Source organism: Beta vulgaris, chromosome 7 (genome assembly GCF_026745355.1).
Source record: "Beta vulgaris subsp. vulgaris cultivar EL10 chromosome 7, EL10.2, whole genome shotgun sequence".
Lineage (NCBI taxonomy): Eukaryota > Viridiplantae > Streptophyta > Magnoliopsida > Caryophyllales > Amaranthaceae > Beta > Beta vulgaris.
In genome coordinates, this window is record NC_079208.1 from 47,475,259 (window position 1) to 47,487,726 (window position 12,468).

Sequence of the window (12,468 nt, forward strand, 5' to 3'; positions counted from 1 at the left end):
AACCATTACTTTTTTCAATTGTTCACAAAAACAAGAGAGAGGAGACATTACTTTCCATTTTCACTTTCCAATCGTTCACAAAAACAAGAAAGAGAAGACATAAATGTTAAAATTTTAAGGATGAGGAGCTAGCTTATGTGGTAGAGCACTGCTCTCTGATCCTTGAGGTCAGGGGTTCAATTCTTACCCCCAGCGTTATGTTGGGGTATTTCCTTAGCATGCTTTGCATGCTTTACCAGCCAATGTGCTGGTAGTTCCTACAAGACTAGTAGCCTTGGTAGGGGTTAGCCCTTGGACTGACTTAATTTCCCAATCAAAAAAAAATAAATAAATAAATAAATGTTAAAACCTTGCACCTATGTAAATCCTTTACATTTAACAATTCCCTACTTCGTTCACCCTCACAAATGACAAAACTACAAGTCTACAAATCCACCATCTTCAATTCTTCATGGTAAAAGTTAAGAAGTACAAATTGTTGTTAGTTGTTACCTAAAGAGAAAAGGTACACAAAATTATGTTCCCCAAGCGTAGGGTTAAAAAATAAACTTGAAGGCAGCTAGCTGATAGCTAAGCTCGTTAGGCTGATACTTTAGCCAAGAAAAGAATTGAATTGACCTATCATGATTCATAATGTAGGGGCACACTAGTGATCATCCCCACAGGCCACAGCATCAGCATGTGTATCCAAAATTGGAAAAAATACCTTCTCGATATACTACTTGTTTTTATTTTCATAAATGAACATGAGTTCTTTTTGACTTGTAGCCTAGCTGGACCAAATTCGGTAGGGATAGTATTTAGTATTTCCCGTTGTTTGCAATTTATTAAGGGTGTGTTCCATTTAAAAAGAAATATCAAGACTGATTTCACCTTAATTAAAAAAAAAGTTTCAGCATTAGTCGAGCCTAATCAAAACTAAGTAGGTACAATCAAATATAAATATAAGGTAAACTTGATTAATCAGGTTTAATAAGTTAATAATTATTATAAGTTCAGGTGAAGGATATATACAACTCTTATTTTCTCATATGGTACTCCCTTGCATGTTAGCCTTTATTTACATAAACTCTACTTATTTATCTCTATTTTTTTGATACGGACTTATTTATCTCTATTATACAAGGAAGAGGGAGTTATGGTGACTCCCTATAAATTTACTTAACTACCCATTAGTAAATCAACTACTACCAGAAAAAGGGAAAAATAAAGTCAAACTCAAATATAGCATTAAAAAATTAACTTAAATATTGAAGGCAATCAAGTTATAATCGAGTCACCAAAAACAAACATTGACTATAAGATTTAGTACATTTATACCGAAAAGTATAAAAGAATATTACATCAATTAAATATCTTATCAATCAAGTTATTAGTTCGTCTTAGTTGGCGGATTAAATGATGGGGTGACTCATTCCCCTATTCAAGTGAAAAAATCATGAAAAACCCATCTTGTCTTGATTGACCACTGTCAAATGGTCTCGTTGGCGCATCAACCCCCACTCGTACTCCTGTTCTATGGTCTCCTCCCCTTCCTAGCCACTTAAAGTGGAAGTGGATGCATCGTATAACGCAAGTCTCCAAATGTCTGCCATCAGAGGTATTTTGAGAGGCAATAATAGTCTATTCAAATGCATGTTTTCATGTCCTACACCCCCCATTGAGATAAATAGTGCAGAAGTTTTGGCAATATATCGACCTATCCAAATCTCAATCCGAAATGACAATTTCAATATCTTCCCTATTGTGATTGAATCAGATTCGTGCAATGCGGTCAAAGATGCAATTACGATCAAGAGGGGCCTTGCATTGGAACCTATGCTTCCAACACAACTTCATCCGAAATGCAAGAAAGGGATGGATTGACATTACTATCATTCATAAGGGTAGAGAGTCCAATATGGTGGTGAATTCCCTTGCAAAACAAGGCTTGCGCAAAGATGCAGATTTCATAGCTTGGTTGTATTCCCAAGGCTTAGTTGTATCCTAAGAAGGAGTCCTCAAATGGATTTTTAGATACTGAAGAGGCGATTTGCCTCTTTTGTTTTTTATGTTAGTTATGTAACTGAGCTTATTTGCTATGAAATGAAATCTGCCAAATCATCAAAAAAAAAATCTTATCAAACAACTCACAAACACAATCAAGTATTACATCAAGATGAAAATTCAATCAATCAACAAAATAAAATGATTTATTCAACACAAAATACTATGTTAATACAGCATAAAAATCCTAAATTAATTCACTTAACATTCTTTTATCATTCATCAAGTTCAATTTTAAAAACCTAAAAGAAAGAATAAGTAAAAAAAAAAAAAAAGGTTAAGTGATAGAGGCTTAACCTGAAATTTAGCCAAAAAAAATGTCTAATGTTAAAAAAAAATCCCCTATTTATGCTTCAAAAAACTAGAATTTATGTTTGAAAAAATGAAATGAAAAATCATGCACTCATCGCATGCATAATTTGCTAATTGTATTTAAGTGGACAAACATATAAAACTTTGACCATCTTTAGAACTTATACTTCATTTAAGATAAAAAAAAAGTAAATAATGTTTAATATGTATTTTCATGATTTTTAATAATAGAAATAAAATTATCAAGGATCAAATGTGTATATTGAAGATCGTATAGAATGAATAGAACCTAGAAAAAAGGGTGTCTATTAGTTAAAGAATTTATGTTAAAAAATCATGCATCAATGAGTGCGTTAGAGTTCCAAGTTACAACAACCAATAGTAAGTTTGAAAACTTTTCTTTTTGTAATGTCTATAATACTTGGTCAGTGGAGTCCGGATCCTCTAGAGTTATTAGAGAACTCTAGAGGTAGAGTTAGTGTAATCTCATCCCTCCATCTAAATCTACAATTATTAATTTAAAACAAATCATTTTATTTAAGGAAATAAAATAAACATCTAAAACTTAAGGAAATATGCAAAGGAGACGTAGTTTTTCCGCCATACACATTCACAAACTCCATTGATGGACTATGAAAGAGTTTGAGAAACTTATAATCTATATCTTGCCACTACCGTACCAATCAGAATTTTTTCAAAAAAAATCTGCATCACACGACTAAATTGTCGAAGAAGATTATTGATTATATAATTTCAGTGGTGTGGATTCTGTTTCTTTGAAGCGATGTAAGTTTAATAAAAACTCCATTTATGTTTAATTTGTATTTTTTTATTGCAAATTATTGTGTCAATGCTAATTATGTTATTGCTGTTATATTTTCTATTCTTAGATGAATTTGTATTTTTCTATTATTGTGTAAATGCTAATTATGTTATTTCTGTTATACATATCTACTCCATCTGCAATGCTTATAATCAATGAAAAGAGCACAATCACACAATGCAGCAGGTACTAGAGCCACGCTATGAATTCATCTATCTAGTTTACAACTAAATTCATAATTTCATATAAACTCTTTTAAGATGAACCATATGCAATATGCAAATAATCGTCCTCTCACATCTAAAAAAAAAGATGAACAGTATGTAAAAGGCAAAAACACAACATTAAAATCAAAATTGAAACTTTCATTAAAACACAACTATAATTTGATAACAAGATAAAAATTAAACTCTACCTAAATTATTATGATACTAAAATAATCACAAATTTTTTTTAAAAATAAATCAGAGGAGTTGACTCCGGAATTCAAAACCAAAGAAATGAAAAATTAAATCGCAAACCATCGATAAGGATTGGCGATTTTGACGCCGAAATAATCGCCGCCGACAGAATCATCACGACGAGAAGACGGATACTGCAATGCGGAAGCCATGGAAGAGGTGGAGAAGGTAGGAGGAAAAGGAGGAGAGAGAAAATGAGAGGAGTTGAGAAGTTCAGTTGTGGAAGTAATGTTTGAAGTATTAGAGAGAAATTTTTTAAAAAATCACAAATTCTAGGTTGAATTTGGTGGTTTAGGGGAAGGTTTGGAGGGAGATGGGTGGAAGAGCAAGAAACAGTAAAGGGGTAGGAGAGAGAAATGAGGGAGATGGGTGGAAGAGAAAGAAGTAAAGGGGTAGGACACCGTAGAGAGAGAAATCAAATAGATTTGGGTATCATTTTTTTTTTAAATGGACGGCTGAGATGAATAGATTTAGATGGAGGGATGAGATTACACTAACTCTACCTCTAGAGTTCTCTAATAACTCTAGAGGATCCGGACTCTGGTCAGTGGGGTTTTTTTTTATTAAAAATAACAAATTACTTAGTGTTGTTTAGTTAGTGAATTTTGGCTTTTTTATAACAGTAAAAAAATCGGTTTTTTCACCATATACTATTGATAAATTGAAAAATTCACCATATATCCTCAATGTTTCATATATTCACCATATAGCCCTAAGTTTTCGAAAACGTTCACCATCTGTCCTTTTTCTAACAGACATTAACTCACCGTTTGCCACTATTTACGACTTTGCCACGATTAACCTAATTATTCCTAACCTTTAAAACAAAAAAAATCCCTATCTCTCGCCTCCACTATATCAACATTGACTAATTACCGTCATATTGGTACCCGTTTTGATGGGTTTCTCGAAATTCGTACCCTATAAGGGTCGTGGGTGGCATCCGTTTTTTCAAAAAAAGTTGTTTTACGGGCAAAATCGGTTGTTTAAGATCGCCTTGAGAAGCGCGCCAAAAATAATGTAGTATCGTTACTTGTTTTGATGAGCTTCTCAAATTTCGTGCTCTTAAGGTTTGTAAGTGGCGTCTATTTTTTCAAAAACGTGTTTTGTCGATGAAATCGGTCGTTTCAGCTTGTATCGGGAAGCGTGCCTAGAATACCGCCATATTGGTACTCATTCTAATGAGCTTCTTGAAATTCGTGCCCAAGGGTCATTGGTGGCGTCCCTCTTTTCAAAAAAAGTCGTTTTGCTGGTGAAACCGACCGTTTAAGTTTGCCTCGAGAAGCGTTAGTACAATGTCGTCGTATTGGTAATCGTTTTGATGGGATTCTTGAAATTAGTGCCCTTAAAGGATCGTCGGACATTCGTTTTTTCAAAAAATATCATTTTGGCGGTAAAATCGACCGCTTAAGATCGTCTTGGGAATCATGCCCAGAATACCGTCTTATTGGTATTCGTTTTGATGGGATTCTCGAATTCGTGTACTTAAAGGGTCGTCGGTGGCGTTCGTTGTTTCAAGAAAAGTCGTTTTGACGGTGAGATATGGAGTTTTATTTGTGTTAATTAGTAAAGGTTAAGGGTCGGGTTGGGGGGTTAAGGCTATGTTCAGTTCACCTTATTTTTTCTTATTTTAGATCTAATCAGATCAGATCAGATCAGAAAAAATAAGTTCAGATCAGATTTAAAAATCATTATTACTATTAAATATCTTTCATTACATATTGGTAAAAATTATAATAATTGAATAATTATAAAGTACTCATTGAGACGAATCAAACAAGACCCCACATGACTATATTTTTCCTTATATATTGAGAAAAATCTAAAAGATGAGATCTTGTAATCAGATCGTATCAGATCAGTTCAGTTCAGATTAGATCAAATCAGAAAAAATAAGTTCAGATCAGATCAAATAAGTTCAGATCAGAAAATTTCAGGTGAACTAAACATAGCCTAAGTTAATTAGAGGATTAGGTTAATTCGAGTCAAAAAATGAAAGGCAACACAAACAAATAATTGTTGTTTTTTTTTTTTTTTAATCCCATTTCACCTAAAACAATTAAGATTATTAGTTGATTTTACCAAATATGTAAACAATCAATAATCAAACAACCCATACAAACAACTCAAATAGCTAATAAAAGAACCAATCGCCAATCACTTTAAACTTGTTAAATTTTCTCTTTATTTGTAATTTTTTAATCTAAAATTCCAAATTTTTGTTGCATCTGTTATGGGACAAATTGAGTGTTGTGATATCTTTAAAAAAATATTTCATTCATCTTTTATTACATGTCATTTGTTTTTTAGGGTCTTCAGTACATTTTTTTTTACCATTAAATCATTTAGTTATTTATCTTAAGATTTTTACAAAAAGCTGATATTCATAAAATATACAACGAATTAAATCTAAGAAAACCCAAGTACATGTGGCAATATTATATATACTTTCTTCATTTGTAATTAATTTATTTTCTGTTGTCAACAAACAACTTCGTAAGCAAGAGCTTTGCTTACATGAATAATACATTAAAATATGATACTTTGGAAACAAACATTATTCTACTTAGCAACTTCAAATCACAAGATACTACCTTTATTTTATTTTCGTTCTTCCTACTTTCCTCTTTTCGATGTATTATGTATTCTTCTTACTTTTACTTTTCTCGTCATAACAATTACCCCATGTGACTCTAATGGGCTAAGCATGCACCCACCATTAATCCTTACTCATTGATTTTTTTTTCCTAAACAATATCTTTTCTATATACTTAGTCTGTTTTTTACTTGTTACATTTTTCATAAATAGATGTCTACTTTTACTTGCTACATTTTCTAGAAATAGATGTCTACTTTTACTTACTATATTTCTTTATTTGGTAACCATGACCCACAAAATGTATCAATATTCTCTTAGTCTCCTTTATTCTTGTCATCCTCCTACATATAAGGCTATGTTCTCTTAGACACAATTTCTATTCAGTTCAGTTCAACTCACTTCAATTTAGCTACTATTCTCTTACAGTTTCAACTTATTTCAGTCCAGATCATTTTCAACTCACTTCAGTTCAGTTCTGTTCAGTTTCAACTCACTTCAGTTTAGCCGAAAAGAACAACATGGACAATGGTAATGGTTTTCTAATGAACTTTCCAATACTATCTTTGTTCAAACTACTTTAAAAAACTATATTTAAAAACACCCAACAATAATAAGACTTTTCAAATAGCTCTCTATTCACTTTTCACTATGTAAAGGTCCTCGTATCAATTAATGAAACTCATTCATTCGTGCCATGTCATGTGTCACCAATTGATTGGTTGGAGAAATGGAGAATCGTACTACATTTTTTCCCAATCATATCTCATCCATTGAAACACTTTTTCAAAGTATCTCCATGGATAATAAGTAATTCTCCATTTTCTCTCCTCTTGGAGAATTAGTTGGAGAGCGTTATCAAGTATCCCATTGTACATGTTAAGTCCCAAATACTTACTTTCTCTGTTACAAATTATTTGCAACACTTTTTATATTGAGATGTTCCAAATTATTTGCAACACTTTTTTTCTTTCCAGATTTAGTAAGTTTAGGAGGGTGAAAATATTTATATACCTTTACTTTATAAAAAACATTGATTACATAATCTAATCTAAAACAATTAAACTAATTAATTTTTCCCCACAACCCACAGCCATTATTTCACCCCCACCCCCACCCCCACAAAAACCAAACCCATTCCCACCACCCCCTTTCTCTCTCCTCCCTCACGCCATCTCTCTCTCCTTCATACCCTCGACACAACCTTCACGCCATTCTCTCTCATGCGACCACCAAACGAACGAACGAACACCCCCGACGAACGAATGACGTCGACCACCGCTGCGAACGAACTAACGAAGAAGACCTGACGAAGAAGAAGACCTGACGAAGAAGACGAAATGACGAAGAAGAAAACGAGCATGACCCATGTCCTCCTTTCTCTTTCGTTTGTTCTCCTTCCTTCTCTCTCCTTCAATCTCCTTCTTCTTCCTTCGTCTTTGATCTGTTTTTGGTTAAATCTGTAATTTGGTTAGATCTGTAATTTGGTTAGATCTTTTTATAAATTTTGTTAGGTTAGATCTGTTTTTTTTTAATTTGCTCACATACATCGTCAGAATATGAAGATCTATTTTTTTTTTGAATTTTTGTGGTTTTTGATGGTGTTGGCGGGGTGGTTCTAGTGGTGGTGTTGGCGGGGTGGGTGTGGTGGTGGTTCTAATGGTGGTCGCGTGATGGTTGTGGTGGTGGTGTTGGTAGGATGGTTGTGGCGGTGGTGTTGGCGAGGTGATTTAGGTGGTTCTGGTGGTGGCGGTGGTAGGATGGTGGCGGCTGGCGGTAGTAGGGTGGTGATCGAAATATTATTAGTTAGTTTAATTACATACCCCTTCCCTTTCCATCTAATTATATACTAAGAAAAATTGCCTCAAATCCCGCAATTGCAAAAGTGTTGCAAATAATTTGAAACGGAGGAAGTATAATTTTTTCCATAAAGTTATGGTCACCATAACACCTTTTATTTTCTCCTAAATACTTGTACCCAACAACAATATAACAAGTAACTAAGAGCACCCTTACTCACAATTGAAAAATAAGATTTTTTTTTTTTTTGAATAGTAAAATTAATTCATTAATAAAAAGTCATACGACATCTACATAAGCAATCGAATCAAACAAATACATAAGTTGAATCAAACAATAATTTCCTTCATAAAAACTACGATCGTCAAACAAATCTTGCAACGTGGAACATCTCCTGCTTATATCGCTGGAAAATACAGCCTTGTTGGAGAGACAATCTAACGATCCCTTTGTAGTCGTGAGGATGATTTCCGTCGGATTCTGACCGTATTTGAAAAATTGATAACCTTTGTGATTTCGCATAATTCTTCACTAACAAAATAATTTCACGGCAATCCATTAGATCTAGTATCCCGGATTGTAACCTGTAGAAATTCCCCCTTTAAAAGAGGAGAAAAACCCTGTCTTTCGAAGGAGGTCGAAAAACCTTGTCTTTCGAAGGAGATCGAAAAATCTTTTCTTACGAAGGAGATCGAAAACCCTTTCTTTCGAGGGAGAAATCGTTATTGGAAACCTAAAAACAAATAAAAAAACAAAGGTGGGGGCTTTCCAATGGTAAAAACCGATGGAAGCCCCTCTATAAATCAACAATGGAGGCTAGGGTTTTTGAAAGTAGAGAGGAGAGAGGGGAGAGAGAAAAAAAAAATTGAATAAGATCAAGTCATCAATCTTAAAAAAAAACATCTTAATGGTGATTGAGAATAAGACTGTGGGATGAGTGGAGATGATTGGGGAAAAAAAATGCATGGGGTGAGTGAAAACTTGATCAGGCGTGGGAGTGGGACCCACAGCCAGATCTGACGAAAAATAATTTTTTTTGGCTTTCCCCAGCCAAAACACGTCGTTTTGGCTTGGGAAAAGCCAAAAAAATTAACTTTCGTCAGATTTCTAACTCGTGTGTCAGATTTTCGGACGCACGCATCAGAATTTGACACTTGTCAAATTCTGACAGGTGAGAGAAATAATATAATTATAAATATTAAAGATGCAATATCTTAAAAAATACAAAGCGAAAAAAATAAAAAAATACCAATGACTCTATTTTTCAGAGATCTACAATTAGAGACCCATTTTGAATAATTTTTTTCTAGCTATTTACTAATTTTCTATAATTTTGCTTATTTTATATGAAATATCTTCCACTTTTACACTTAAAAAAATAAACAATATTTTTGTGCATTTAATTTAGTTAATGCTAAAAACGCTAATTATGTATTTATAAATTAATTTTTTTATCAATTAGTAATGAATATTTAATATTATTAAAAAGTAAATAATAAAAATATTGTATAGTGGTGATGGGGTAAAAAAAAAGTAGTTGAGTAGGTAAAAGTAGTTGGCATGATCTTTTCTTTTGTTTTTTTTTTTTTTTTTGAAGAGAACCCCACAGGGAAGCATGATCTTTTCTTTTGGTTCATTGTTAAAAAGATAGGTGGGAAAATATTGTGGAATGTTACTTTTTAGAGACAAAAAGTTAGAAAGAGAGTGAGATAATCTTTTTTTTTTTAAGATTGTGAGTAATGGTGCTCTTAAGATAAGGAAAGTAGTTAAATACTCCCTCCATTCTTAAAAACTGTGGCAAAAGCAAGTGTAGCAATCAAAAGACAAGGAGTAAATGGTCAAAGTTTATATTTCATTTGTCCTTATTATTTGTATCATATTGACTTTTGAAACTATTCATTTAATATAGTTTAACTGAACTATGATAAGGAAAAATCTTCTTCCAAAGTACTAGTACCACCAGTGGGAATCGAACCCCTAACCTTGACATTGGAAAATTATTTCCTTACCACTAAATCAAACTTAACTTGTGTATTGATAAACATAAATGAAACAACTACCAACATAGTTTTACATCAAAAAAATTAAAGCAGTATAAGTATAAATAAAGGCAATGCTATACTAGAAGTAAAAAGTATGTTCTGAAAAAGAATGACATCTAAAAAGAAAGAAAAAGGAGGACAAAGGACTAGATATTGAAGTAGGGAAAAGAGGGATGCCTTTTGAGCCTATTGGGGTACTCCAGTCTCTACTTACAGGCTACAGGCAAAACGGCCGTGATAGTCACAGGTCATAACTCATATGATAATAAATAGGGAAGCAAATTCTTCACCGAATTAGCTACGCTTGTGTAGTTGTGTCATCTGTGTGTAAATTGTTAACTAGGCACGAGAATATGCAAGTATGCACCACCCATCCCCCCGCGGCCCCGCGCCTTTAACCTAGATTCTGAAGTAGTATTTGCACAAAAAAAAGCTGGTTGTGTAGTTATGTACTTGTGTTATTGTTGGCGTGAGAAACTGTAAACATTACGTTGCTGCCACATTTGTCACTCGGCTAGAGCAATGACATTCCCATACCGGGTATGTGCCAATATCATGACATTTATGTAATTGTTATGACAAAAATAATATTAAAAATTTATAAATTTTTTGTTTTTCTTATTATTATTTTTTTGGGGATTGTTAGTTGAAATCTTATATCATATCATAACAATATCTTATCATATCAGTTAGCTATTAAATCATATCTGAGCTACATCCAATCATATTAATTATCTGGTATGGGAAAAGTTTCCCCATACCAGATATGGGAGTATACTTTCTCCACTCGGCTACGTGACCTCCTAGGTGACTCAATTCTTTTTGAACCCCATTTTTCTTTTATACTCATTATACTTTTGTTATAATAGCACATCGGTTTTTTTAGATGTAATATTTGACTTTTTTAATTCACTAATCAAAAAACAAATGTTACATTTTAAAGAATAGGTGAAGTATATGTATAAGTACAAGATATTGGCCTTGTTTGGTAATTGGCGGTTGGCTGTTGGCTGTTGGCTGTTGGCTGTTTCATGTGGCTAGTTTGACTGGCTGTTTATGTTGGTTGTTTGACTATTTTTATTTTATAAATATGTTTGGTAAAATTGTCTTTGGCTGTTGGCTGTTACACTATGAAATGACCATTATGGGCATTGATTTTTTGCATCTAACTTATGCCATAAGGGTACATTTGTAATTTTATTATTAAAAAGCCAACAGCCAAGGAAGAAAAGCTACTTGGAGTAGCTTTTGGCTTTTGGCTGAAAAGCCACAAAACAAACATGATCTTTGGCTGTTTGATCAAACTAAAAAGCTAAAAGCCAAAAACCAAGCAAAAAGCCATTTACCAAATACCCCCATTGTATTCTGGTTACTTGAGTGTAGGTGTCATAGTCTTCCCGAGTCTATGAATTGTTGCAAAATGCTTGATTCTTAAAAATTGGGCTAACATATGAAAAGTTTTATTAAGCTGAAATTTGATTATCTATATAAGAGATAAGGTTGATAAGGACCCCGATACAAAGTGAAATTAGCAAAGTACATTCATTAGACTCATGGGATACAAAAATTAGCTAATTAGGAGTTAGTTTAGCCAAGTAGTCCTACTCATATTTTTTACTAGCTTTTTATGCACGCGATGCGTGCGATGACATTTTTAGGCGTAATTATTACTAAGTAATAAACAAAAAGCAAATGCAATTTAGTATTTAAGTTCACATCCATTTTGTGAATAAGATTATTTGAAATACAATCAAATAGTATCTAAAAACACTTTAATAAATAAGTATAAGTATTGAAATTGCATTTGTAACTACTTTTTTTTTTGACATTAACTAATTTTCTTGAAAATCCACGCACACTCATTAGCCCAGTCAACTTCAAATATGTAATCAACGGTGTGGAACTGATTAATATCCATGGTGTTACTTGGTGGATGTAAAAACCATGAGTATTCTTTGAATCCGAAAACTTTCATAACTTTGTTGAAAACTGCTGCTCTTCCATTAGGCTGCAATTAATAGAGATATTATTTTGTAGTTGTAAAACGATACGTAAAAAAAAGTTTGGAGTACTTGACAAACCTGTTGAAGTAGTGATTTGATTTCAGTCGGAGTACACCGCAACATGTGTTGAGTTAGGTCGTTCATCAATGTTACTCCCTTTTACCACTCTTGTCAGAAATAATGAGTCGAAGCATTAATCTGTCAACGGAAAAACACAATTAATAGAGATTTGTGAATATTTGTAATATATGTAGATTAATGTTATAAAGTTTATACCTTGGAATAGTTGCAGCATTTGTTAGATTGCACCGTACACATTTATAGGCCGTTTGGGTGATGACAATTTTTCTTAGACAACGATTACATGCTTCGTAAATAATCTCAT